This window comes from Lepus europaeus, chromosome 20 (genome assembly GCF_033115175.1).
Source record: "Lepus europaeus isolate LE1 chromosome 20, mLepTim1.pri, whole genome shotgun sequence".
Lineage (NCBI taxonomy): Eukaryota > Metazoa > Chordata > Mammalia > Lagomorpha > Leporidae > Lepus > Lepus europaeus.
In genome coordinates, this window is record NC_084846.1 from 11870695 (window position 1) to 11883434 (window position 12740).

Here is a 12740-nt window from a genome sequence, read left to right on the forward strand (position 1 = left end):
AATCAGAATCAGAGGCATAAAGGCCCTGCCTAGACTGACCTCAGAGCCACTTCTCACCCAGCGTTCACAGGGCCAGCCACATGGGCTGCCTCAACTTCTTTTTTAAATCTTGGAGGAGGGACAGAGGCTGAGTTGTGTTCAAGTGCATCTCAGGCTACAGGGGTCTGCTGGGGCAGGCTCCCTCATCCAGGAAGTCCCCCTGGGTTATCCATCGCTCCTCATTTCCCTTCCTGGCTCCCAAGCATGGGGTTCCTCCTTCTGCCCCCAGGCCTGTGCTGTGAGATGCTGAGTGTCCTCGCAGGGACCAGGAGGGCCCCACACAGGCTCATCGTGGACGGCACAGAGGGCTGGCTGTGAGCACAGGCAGTCAGATTGAGGATGTGGGCTTGGTTTGGGGTTTGGACTTTCAACCACACACACACCTTCAGGAACCCACCGCACTTGTCCTGGGCTGGACCCAGGAGGCAGGGGGAAGTCCTTCGCCTCCCCCGCTGTGAGACCCACCTGCCAGCAGGGGTCCAGGCCCCTCCAGGCTGCAGAGAGACAGGTGGTCTTGGGTGAGTAGTTGCTAACACTGGCATGGGGCCAGCGCTAACAGGGGAAACACTGGCAGCTGCAGGTGCAGCTGTAGGCCCCATATCTTAAAGATGGATTTATTTTATCTGAAAGGTAGAGTTAGAATTACAGAGAGAGAGAGAGAGAGAGAGAGAGAGAGAGAGAGAGATCGTCCATATGTTGGTTCACTCCCCATATGCCTACAACAGCTGCGGCTGGTGCAGGCTGATGTCAGGAGATAAGAACTCTGTTCTGGTCTCCTACATGGGTGACAGGGGCCCACATACTTGGTCCATCATTTGTGACCTTCCTAGGCTCATTAGCTGGGATCAAAAGCAGGGCCGGCACTGTGGCATAGTGGGTAAAGCTGCAGTGCAGGCATCCCATATGGACGCCGGTTTGAGATCTAGCTGCTCCACTTCCAATCCAGCTCTCTGCTATGGCCTAGGAAAGCAGTGGAAGAGGGCCCAAGTGCTTGGTCCCTTGCACCTGTGTGGGAGACCTGGAAGAAGCTTCTGGCTCCTGGCTTCTGATTGGTGCAGTTCCGGCCATTGTGGCCATCTATGGAGTGAAGTAGCAGATAAAAGACCTCTCTCTCTCTCTCTCTCTCTCTGCCTTTCAAATAAATAAATAAATAAATCTTAAAATAAAGAATCAGAGCAATAGGGATTGGAGCTGGTGTTTTGCTATGAGAGGCCAGTGTTGCAAGAGGCTGCTTAACCTGCTGTCAGCCACAGCACTTGGCCCCCTGGGCTAAGATTTCATGTACCTGTGCTTACTTATTCAAACTTGGTCTTATTAAGAGGTCTCCTACATGGTTCAGGGGCCCAAGCACTTGGGCCATTTTCTACTGCTTTCCCAGGTGCATCAGCAGGGAGCTGGAACTGAAGTGCAGCAGCCAGGATGCGAACCGGAGCCCGTATTGGATGCCAGTGCATTTATTGGAAAGGTAGAGAAAAGCAGAGAGACAGATTCAGAGACAGACAGAGATGTCCCATCTGCTGGTTCACTTCCCAAATCCCTACAACAACCAAGGCTGGGCCAGACTGAAGCCAGGAGCTGGGAGCTCAAGCTGGTCTTCCACCTGGGTGATAGGGACCCAGGTACATGAGCCTGTCTGTCTGTCTGTCTTTCTCCTATGTCTCTCTTCTGTCTCTCTGCCTTGCACATTGGTAAAATGAACGAACAAAACAAACCAAAACCCTGCTCTGCCACTTCGTTTCTCAGGCAGCTGGCTTTCTTCTCGAGCCCTCGTTTTGCCCATCTCTGAAATGGGTGGGTAGTCCCGAGGTCACAGGGTTACTGTGAAGGTTAAAGGAGGTGACATGGGTGATGGGTTTGGGGCAGTGCTTAGCAGGGGTTCAGCGAGGAGCTGGGGTCAGCAACAACCTGGATCCCTTCAGTCCTCAAACTCCTGAGCAGAATCCAGTCCAGCCCACGGGGCTTCATCTATTTAATTTTTCTTTGGACCGATTTGCACATCTTACACGGATGATTTCTGCCACTGCGGCACCTGTCCAAACGCAGGGCTTGTCTGCCGGCCCCCGGCCCCCGCCCCTCCAACCCTAGCAGCCAGCTGGGCCCGAGGGCTGGGCCCTGAGCCAGTCTGGAGCAGCAGCCAAATTATTCAAAAGCCAGCGCTGGCCAGCCCAGGGATTGCTCGAGCCCAGTTTGCCAAAGGGGAAAGCCAGCTGGAGCCGCTGAGCCCGCAGCCTGGAGCCTGTACCGTGGGGGCATTCTTCTGATGGAACAAGGGTGGAGGTGACAGCTCGTCTCTGGGGCACCTGATCCTCGGGGCTGACAAGGAGGGAGTTTTGTAACCGAGGACGCCGGGGCATTGCAGAGATTGGTGTGCTCAGCCTTTGGTCATGTGCACAGGGACCAAGAACGAGTGTGGGGTAAGTGGTGAGGCAGGCGCTGGCTCTCCCCCGGGGAAGGATTTGCTGTGCACCCAAAGGCTCCCCAGCTGCTTCCCTATGCAAGAGAAGGATGCAAGGCAAAGAGCTATAGACATTGATTGAAAATATTATTTATCTGAAAAGCAGAGAGAGAGAGAGAGAGAGAGAGAGAGAAAGGTCTTCCATCCACTAGTTCACTCTCCAAATGGCCTCAATGGCCCGGAGCTGGGCTGATTTGAAGCCAGGAGCCAGGAGCTTCTTCCCGGTCTCCCAAGCAGGTGCAGGGGCCCAAGGACTAGGGCATCTTCTACTGCTATCCCAGGCCATAGTAGAGAGCTGGATCAGAAGTGGAGCAGCCGAGACTTGAACCAGCACCCATATGGGTTGCCGACATCACAGGCTAAGGCTTTACTCGCTAGGCCATGACACCAGCCCCTTATTTTATTTTCTGCATGAAAGAGCGAGAGCGAGAGTGAGAGTGAGAGAGAGAGAGATATATATATATCTTACATCAACTGGTCCATTCCCCAAATACCTGCAACAGCCAGGGCCAGACTAAGAACTCCATCCGCGTCTCCCACGTGGGTGGCAGGGACCCAACACCTGCGCCATTACCTGCTGCTTTTCACAGGATGCATTAGCAGGAAGCTGGACTGGAAGTGGACTAGCCAGGACCTGAACAGGCAGTTGGTTACGGGATGTGGGTGTACTAAACAGCAGGCCACAATACCATCTTCCCCCAGCCCTCCTTGCCCTGGGGGGATCTTAACCGCTGCACCTGGCACTTGGCTTCTTTACTTTCAAAAACATCAGTTAAAGCTACATCTTGGGGCTGGCACTGTGGCATAGCGGGGGGAGCTGCCACCTGCTGTGCTGGCATCCCATATGGGCGCCGGTTCAAGATCTGGATGTTCCACTTCTGGTCCAGCTCTCTGTTGTTGCCTGGGAAAGCAGAAGATGGCGCAAGTTCTTGGGCCCCTGCACTCATGTGGGAGACCCAGAGGAAGCTCCTGGCTCCTGGCTTCAGCTGAGCTCTGGCTAATGTAGCCATTTTGGGTGTGAACCAGTGGATGGAAGATCTCTCTCTCTCTCTCTCTCTCTCTCTCTCTCTCTCTCTCTCTTTAGCTCTGCCTCTCAAATAAATAAATAAATCTTCAAAAATGATTTTACTTATTTGGGAGGGGAGAAGAAAGAGAGCGAGTAAGAGCGAGCACCTCAATCTGCTGGTTCACTCCCCCAGATGTCTGCAACAGCTGGGACTGGGCCAGGGTGAAGTCAGGAGCCAGACTCCATCCAGGTCTCCTACGTGGGTGGCAGGAACCCAAGTACCTGAGCCATCACTGCTGCCTCCCAGGGATTGCTTTAGCAGGAAACTGGCTTCAGGAGCTGGGGATGGAAGCCAGATACTCACTAAGGGACATGGAGGCAGCGTTCCCCTGAGGATTTTCACATGTCCAGGTAAGTGCATTCACGTTATGCAGCTCTTGTCACCAGCCAGTTGTCTCCAGAACTTTCTGATTCTTCCAGCTGAAACTGTCTCCATGAAACACTCACTCCCCGCACTTTTCTTTTAATATGTCTTTATTTGAGAGGCAGAGCGAGAGCCAGAGTGAGCGAGCGAGAGAGAATTTCTTCCATCCACTGGTTTACTCCCCAAATACTCGCAATAGCCAGGGCTGGGCCACACTGAAGCTGGGCTCCAGGAACTCCATCCCGGTCTCCCACATGGGTGCAGGCACACTTGAGCCATCACCTGCTACCTTCCTGGTGCATTAGCAGGGAGCTGGACCAGTAGTGGAGCAGCTGGGACTCGAATCGGTGCCCATAAGTGTTGCTGGCATTGCAGGCAGTGGCTTAACCCATTTTGCCCCAAACTAGCCCCTCCTATGTATTTTTTAAAGATTTATTTATTTGAAAGGCAGAGTTATAGAGAGACAGAGGCAGAGAGAGAGAGAGAGAGAGTGAGAGAGGTCCTCCATCCACTCGTTCACTCCCTAAATGGCCACAACAGCCAAAGCTTGGCTGATCTGCAGCCAGGAGCCAGGAGCCAGGAGCTTCTTCCAGGTCTCCCACATGGGTGCAGGAGCCCAAGGACTTGAGCCATCTTTCACCCCTGTCCTAGGCCATTAGCAGAGAGCTGGATTGGAAGCGAAGCAATCGGGACTCGAACCTGTGCCCATATGGGATGTTGGCACTGAGGGCAGCTGCTTTACCTGCTAAGCCACAGCTCCCCCCCCCCCCGCCCAATGTATTCTTTAAAACCCATCATAAAAATCCCTTTCCAAGAAACCATCTTTTGCCCTGAGGGTTTCTTTTGCCCTGAGGGTTTCTGCCTCAATTCAGGGCAGTGCCTGAGCTCTCGGCCTCCCTGGCTGGACCCTCCTGGGCCAGGTCAAGTGCCAGGGCTTGCTGTCCTCTCACTGAGTGACCTGTGCCCCAGGGTGGTAACTACCGTGGGTGTCTCAGCTGTATGCTTCTCTGCCAGTGGAGTGGGAGCTCTCTAAGGCCAGGGAGACCCTAGAGCCAGTTCAGGTTCCCCACTGTCCAGGTGGCGAGCTGCCTTTCTCTGAGCCTCGATTTTCCCATCTCTAAAATGGGATTGATAATCACTCTCTCTCTCTCACTCTCTCATCCACCCATTTTCTCCTCTGTCGCTGTTATTTGTTTATCCAAGGAGGTGAGACTCCTACAACGTCAAGTGTATCCCTTGGAAAACAACTCAGCTATGTTTTAGTCCATCACAGCATTGTGTAACCATGCTATCTAGGTCCAAAACATTTTCATCACCCCAGACAGAAACCTGTGAAGCAATCATGTCCCAGTCCCTCCTCCTGCCAGCCCTCCATAACCACCAATCCGCTTCCTGTCCTTGTAGATCTATCTGTGCTGAAAGTTCCAGCCCAGTGGCCTCGTGTCCTGGCTTCTCTCATTCAGCACCATGTTTCTGAGGTTCCTCCACGCTGCAGCCAGAGAAAGAAACAGCGGGAGAGAGAGGGGGAGGGGGAGGGAGAAATGAGGGAGGGAGAGAGGGGGAGAGAGGGAGAGAGGGGGAGAAGGAGAGAGATGAAGGGAGGGAGGGGGAGAGGGGGGAGAGAGGGAGGGAGAGGGGGAGGAGAAGGAGGGGAAGGGAGGGAGATTGGGGAGGGAGGGAGGGATTTGGGGGAGGGAGAGAGGGAGAGAGAGGAGGATGGTGGAGGGAGGGAGAGGAGGCGGAGGGAGGAGGAAGAGAGGGAGAGGGAGGAGGGAGTGAGAGGGAGGGAGAGAGGGAGGGAGAGGCGGAGGGAGAGGAAGGAGGAAGGGAGAGGGAAGGGATGGAGGAGGGAGAGGTGAGGTGAGAGGGAGAGGGAGAGGGAGAGGTAGAGAGAGGAGGAGAGAGTAGGGAGAGGGAGGAGAGGGAGGGAGAGTGAGAGGAGGGAGGGAAGGGAGGAGAGGGAGAGGAGGAGAGGAGGAAGGGAGAGAGGGAGGGAGGGGAGGCAGGGAGAGGTGGAGGGAGAGGGTGGAGAGGGAGAGGGAGAGGGAGATGGAGGGAAAGGGAGACAGTCTCTTCCATTCACTGGCTCGCCCCCCAAATGCTTCCAACAGCCAGAATCCTGGATCTCCCACATGAGTGACAGGGACCCCTTGAGCCCCACCTGCTGCCTCCTGGGTGCGCATGCACAGGAAGCCGCATGGGCGGTGGAGTTTGCCAGGACTGAAATCGGGCACTCTGAGAGGCGATGCCGGCACCCTTAACTGCCGCGCCCAATGCCAGCCCCATTTGTACCCGCGTTGTGTCTCCACCATGTCCCAGAGCCAGTGAGGAGAGACTCCAGGGGTAGGGACGGGCTCACAGACCCATTTTCTCGGATGGCCACCGAAGCAGCCAGCTGTGGCTCAGAGGGGGTGCAGTAGGTGGCCCAAAGTCCCACAAAGTCTGGATCCGGTGGGCAAGCATCATTTACTTTAATTGACTGATATCTGAGCAGCTTCCGGAAGCATCTTCAGCCTTCTGCAAGCCAGGTCCTCTGGGGCAGGGGCCGTGGTGCTGCATGGCCTGGCTCTGCAGGGCGCTGACTTCTAACAGCACATAATCTTGTTTGCATCAGCCTGCGGTGGCCTGTGGGTCATGAGCAGCAGCAACCGGTTTCCTGGTGGAGGTGACTGTGCCACCTTTGCCCCAAGCCACGCTCACTCCTCCTTTGTTTATATCAGTACAGCCATCATAGCAGGGTGGTTTCCGCTTCCCTGAAATGGGGTAGGTAGGTTGCCAGGCACTGCCCTGCCTTCAGTCATTTGAGTTCTGCCAGCCTCTGCTCGGAGCCATCTTTCCTCTGCTCCTTCTGTGTCTGGCTGACACACAAAAATGGAGTCGTCACTCTCATTCCAACCCCAGGACCTTTGCACCTGCTGCTGGCGCCCTGGACTGCGAATGCTCATTGAATTCACATTTTTCCCATCCTTCTGGGTCACTCATCTCTTCCTCCTTCAGGGCTCCCTGACCACCTATACGATCTAAACGAGTTTCCTGCTCCTTCCTCAAGACATCGCATTAGGCAGATCCCTCCTTGGATTTATCTTTTCCATTTGCCTTCCCTGGTTGCACGTCCTGCCTTGTGCCAGCTGCATCCTCTGGACAGAGACAAGGGTTTAAGGCCTTTTCACGCCCAGCATCAGAATCCAGGCACAATGAGTCCCCAGTGTTCTGTCTCCAACAGGCTGTGTGACTCAAGGCAAGTCACTGCCCCTCTCTGGGCCTCCAGCTTATAAGACAAAGCCCTGGGGGCTGGCACTGTGGCATAGCAGGTAAAGCTGCCATCTGTAATGCTGGCATTCCATATGGACACTGGTTCTAGTCCTGGCTGCTCCATTTCCGATCCAGCTCTCTGTTATGGCCAGGGAAAGCAGTGGCAGATGGCCCAAGTGCTTGGGCTCCTGCACCCATGTGGGAGACCCAGAGAAAGTTCCTGGCTCCTGGCTTCAGATCTGCCCAACTCCAGCCATTGTGACCATTTTGGGAGTGAACCAGAGGATGGTAGACATCTCTCTCTCTCTCTCTCTAACTGCCTCTCAAATAAATATATATATCTTAAAAAAAAAATACAAAGCCCTTAACCTGTTCCCCTACCCCACAGTGTTGGTGGAAGCTATGCCTTCCATTCTCCCCCAAAAAATGAACTCAGGATTTTGCACCTGATGTTAGATTCACCCCTCACCTGCTCCTGCCAGGTCAGTGTTAAAATGGATTTGACATTGGCTTACTTGGTCAGCATCCACACTCTGTGCCCAGCCTCCTGCTGGGAACTTCTGGGCCCCAAGAGACCCAAGCACTGGGCTTTGCAGCCCTGAGCTTTTGGGGGGGTCATTTCAGCCAACTACCGTCAACCCAATATGGTCAGGTTAGAGGAGGAAGCAGGATTCAGCCTGGAAAGGGGCATAGAACATTTCTTGGAGGAGGGGTTGCTGCAGCTGGGGTTTTGACGCGTGAGTAGGAGTTGATCTGGCCAGAAAAAGCAATCCAGCATGGAGAACAGCTTTAGGGGACTTTGGGGAAGGGGGAGAAATAATAAGAAATATTTACAGACTCTCCTAGGGACCGGTTTTATACCCACCTGTCTGTTAGAGCCTGGGACCATCCCCCAGTCACAACTGGGGGGACGAAGCTCCGAGCAGCCAAGAGGCCAGAGAGCTGCTAAGTGGCAGAGCCAGGCCTAGTTGGCTTCTCCTACAGGGGCATTTTTATTGGCTGAGGGTAAAGAGAGTTGTTTCTGATAGGCTGAGGCAGGGGCAGGGGGCGGGGAGGAAGGGAAGAACCCAAGTGACTGAGGAACAGAAGGTGGAGGTAATTGGTTAGGTGAGCAAGCAGGCAAAGTCTGATTGGCTGGGGAGCAGGGGCTAGGGCTCTGATTGGCTGAGTGTTAGAGAGGTTTAATTGGCTAAAGAATAGGGACAGGGGGTGGGGAGAGTCTGAAGAGGACATCTGGTTGAAAGGAAAGTGGTCAGAACCTGTAGAGTTTATGGACCGAGGGCCAGGGAGGGGCGGGGCCTAATTGCACGTGCAACAGGATTGGAACTTGATTGGCTGAGGGAGCCCTGAGCGTGGAATTGGAGTGAATTAAGGCATATGGGGAGGTGGGAGTGACCTGTCCGACCTCTTAGCAAGGTCACTTTCTGCCTCCTCTCCAGATCCTGTGTCCCTGGCCTCTGGGACAGAGAGGAACTGACTAATCCCTGAGGATGATGGGGAAATGAAGGCAGGTGTGTGCGTGCGTGTAGGAAGGCAGGGGCCTGGGTTAGTCTGGGCAAAGGCCCGGGAAGAAGGCTCCGACCCGGATATACCTGGTGAGAAAGGACTCGTCCCCGCCCCCCACCACCATCACATCTCTGCCACACTGGCTTGGCCAGTAGATTCCTGGACCAGGAGAGACAGGTGTCGCTCTCCCCCCTCCCTCCCCCACTCGCACACGACCCCTCCCGGGGACCCGAGCTCCTGAGGACAAGGACGATGTCCCCAAGCCGTGTCCTTGGCACCCCTTGGGTCTCTGCTGCCTTTCTCTTAACCTTTGCCCTGCCTTTCCTTCCGTCCGCTCCAGTGAGAACTCCAGCCTCAGTGTGACCCAGGCCAGTCACCCTGGGGTCCTTCTTGCTCTTCTAGGTTGCTCATCCCCTCCCCCCACCCCAGACTTTGCCCCCCACCTCTCAGCAAAAGTCCAGTGCCACTCCTTGTCATAGCTCTTGCTCCCTCTATAGTCTGCCCCCGTACTGCAGCCAGAGAGGGCCGGTTCAAGGCTGTGAGGCAGCCCCCATTGCGCTTTATGGAATATATATTCCAGAATCAAACCTAACCTGATTTAGGGGCAGGTGTTTGGTGCGGCGGTTAAGACACTGTCTGATGGGACGACTGTTCACCAGTTAAGAGGGCCTGGGTTCGAGTCCTGGCTCCATGTCCCATCCCAGCTCCCTGGGAGGCAGCAAGTGGTGGCTTAAGTACTTGGGTCCCTGCTACCCCCTGCAATGCTGGAGACCCGGATGGAGTCCACGCTCCTGGCTTCAGCCTTGACTCAATGCCAGCTACTGTGGATATTTGGGGGGAGGGAACCAGAGAGGGAAAATCTCTTCACTTCTGTCTTTTTTCTCTGCTCTCTTTGCCTTACAAATCAAAACAGATAAATAATTAAAAAAAAAAAATACAGCTTGCTGAATTCAGGCCACATCCTTCTTTGCTCAGAACACTCAATGGTACCCAGCTTCTTCGGGGTAAAATAACCCACGTCCTCCGAGTGACCTGTGAGAACCTGCATGGTCTGTCCTGTCACCTCCACATCCTCACCTCCTCCCACTTTCTCCCTTGGTCACCCTGTTTCAGCCCCAGGGTCTTTGCACATGCTGTGCCCGCTACCTGAATTCCACCCCCCCGCCCTGTCTCCACCGAGGTCTCTGCTCAACACATGCTCAGAGAGTCCTTTCCTGTCTCTTATCCGATGCCAGTCACTCTGTGGGAACTCGGCATTTGTGAAATGATTATGTGCCGTGCAAGGAAGGGTATTCCCAGCTGAGGGAACAGCATGTGCCAAGGCTGTGAGATGGGAGGCGTGGTCTCATTTCTGATCTAGGCTATCTCTTGTCCTGCCTCCACCTGCTGGCCCCCTTCTACTTCCCAGCAAGCTGACCCGTGGATCACTCAATGAGTTCCTTTGCCTGTGGCTTCTGACTGAGTCCAATCCATAGAGAGCCACAGCAGGTGTCGGAGGGAGGAGAGTGATGTCACAGTATTTATGCCTTATCTGACTTTAAACTTTTTTTTTTACTTTATTCACTTTTATTAATTTGAAATATATACCCCATTGACTGGTTCACTCCCTTTTTTGGGAGTGGGCAGGGCCAGGCTGAAGCCAGGTGCTGGGAACTCAATCCGAATCTCTCTGTTTGAGTGATTGGGGCTGAGCTAGGCCCAAGTCAGGAACCAGGAGCTTCATCTGGGTCTCCCATGCAGGTGTAGGGGCACAAGCACTTGGGCCATCCTCCACTGCTTTCCCAGGCCATAACAAAGAGCTGGATCAGAAGTGGAGCAGCCAGGACTCGAACTGGCACCCACATGGGATGCCTGTGCTGTAGGCGGAGGCTTAACCTATTATGCCACAGTGCTGGCCCCACATCTGCACCACTTCCCATTCCCACCAGCAGCCAGGAGCTTCTACTGCCCCAGGGCATCAGCCACCCGGGGTGGGGTGGGGCCCTGTCTTGCTGCTGCTTATCACTCCCAGACTCTGAGTCTGGTTGTCACCTCCGCTTCCTCCTCCCCTCTCTCCCACTCTGACCCCCAGCCCGCTGAACCCTCGGCTCCAGGCTGAGAGCTAAGGGCTCTGCTGGCCCTTGGCAATCCGCCCCACCCCACCCCACCCCATCCATCCATTCCTAGGGCTCTGATCTTTCTGGGCAGCTGACAGCGTCCGTGACAACCATCTTCCATCTCCTCCTCCGACTCCCTGCCTCTGCCTTGGCCCTCCATTTTCACAGAGCAGCTGTGACCCGCGCTTCTGCATCCCTGCCCTTGTCTCTGTCCACCTCCCTTGCCCGAGTGACCTCCTGACTCACGCCTACTCTCTAACCTGCGCGGGTGACTCACAGACATGTGTCTCGCGATGGGCGCTCCCGTGGAGGGTTCAGGCTGCCTCCTGTGTATCTCTGTGAACATTCCCATGGACCTCATAGCCTGAAGGTGACCAGGCTTTCCCAATCTGAGCTCTGTTGACTGTCCGGGCTCGGGGCCATCCTGTGCCTTTTTTTTGGGGGGGAATGTTAAGAAGTAGCTCTGGTCTTTGTGCCTCCCCAGGGTGGCAGCTAGGAGGATCTCTGGACATTGCCAAGTTGAAGGGGGCAAAGGGGCAGGGATCTGCTTTGTTTAAGAACTGCTGGCATAGCCCAACTCAAAGAGCAAACTCTCAGAGCAAACAGCCAGTGCCGGGTAGCAGGGGAGGGACAGAGAGATCTCGCCTCCTGGTCCTCTCTCTTTATAGGAGGATGCAGAATCAGAGTGGCCCGCGACTTGCCCAGAGTCACACAGCAAGGAAGCCTACTCTCAGAACCTCCAGGCCAGGAGCTTCTGCTGGGTCTCCCAGATGGGTGACAGGGGCCCAAGCACTTGGGCCATCCTCCACTGCTTTCCCAGGTGCATTAGCAGGGAGCTGGATTGGAAGTGGAGCAGCTGAGACTTGAACTGGTACCCATATGGGATGCTGGCTGTGGCTTTACCCAGCCCCTTTTTATTTACTGAAAAGGCAGAGTTACAGAGAGGAGGAAGAGGAGGAGGAGGAGGAGGAGGAGGAGGAGGAGGAGGAGGAGAGATTGATTTTCCATCTGCTAGCTCACTCTCCAAATGGCCAAAGCCAGGAGCCAGGAGCTTCTTCTGGGTCTCCTGCTTGGGTGCAGGGGCCCAAGCACTTGGGCCATCTTCTGCTGCTCTCCCAGGTGCATTAGCAGGGAGCTGGATCGAATGTAGAGCAACTGGGACTCAAATCAAATGTGCTTTAAAACCAACCAACCAACCAACCAACCAACACAGGATGCCTCCCATGCTCAAGCACCGTCCGTGACTCCCTACTGCCCACCAGATCAACACCTAGCCCCTCAGGCTCACTTCCAAGGCCCTTCACCATCAGTCCCTGCAGCCCCTCTCTCATCCCAAAGCCAGGGAAAGCCACCTACGAAGCCACTCCCTCCAGGTGTCTGTGCCCGTGCCCCGCCCCCTCCCCTGCACCTGTTGAAACTGAACCTCTCTCTGCAGCCTCAGCTCAGATGTCACATCCTTCACGTCCTCACCTTCCCTGGCCTGGCTTCTGGGTCCTGCATTGGGGCACAGCTTCAATTACTTGTGTCTCGTCTTCTTCAGCTTGCCATGGATCTCTGCCACCGCCTACCCTCCGAGACCAGAGAGCAGTATTGCCACAAAGAGGGATAAAGAGCTTTCTTCACTATATCACCTGCCTGGGTCAGCCACCCACCCACCCACTCCCTGTGGCTCTGTCTCACATGCAGGCTGGACCCAGCTGGGATGGCAGGGCTGGCCAAGCGCAATATCTTGGCCAGAAGAGTGGGTAAAGTTGGTGGTGGTGATGGGGGGGGGGGGAGCAGAACCAGTCTGGTGCTGCCTGGAGGAGGCTGTCATCACCACAGAGCCCCATGGTGGCGTGTTGGGGTTCAGGACTTGGGGGTTCCCAAGGGATGTGGAGTCTGGGCATTCTTGAGGGTCCCAGAGGAGGCTTCTGGGAGGGAGGCTCCAGGGGCCCCAGAGGTGGACCCTTTGTGTAAGCA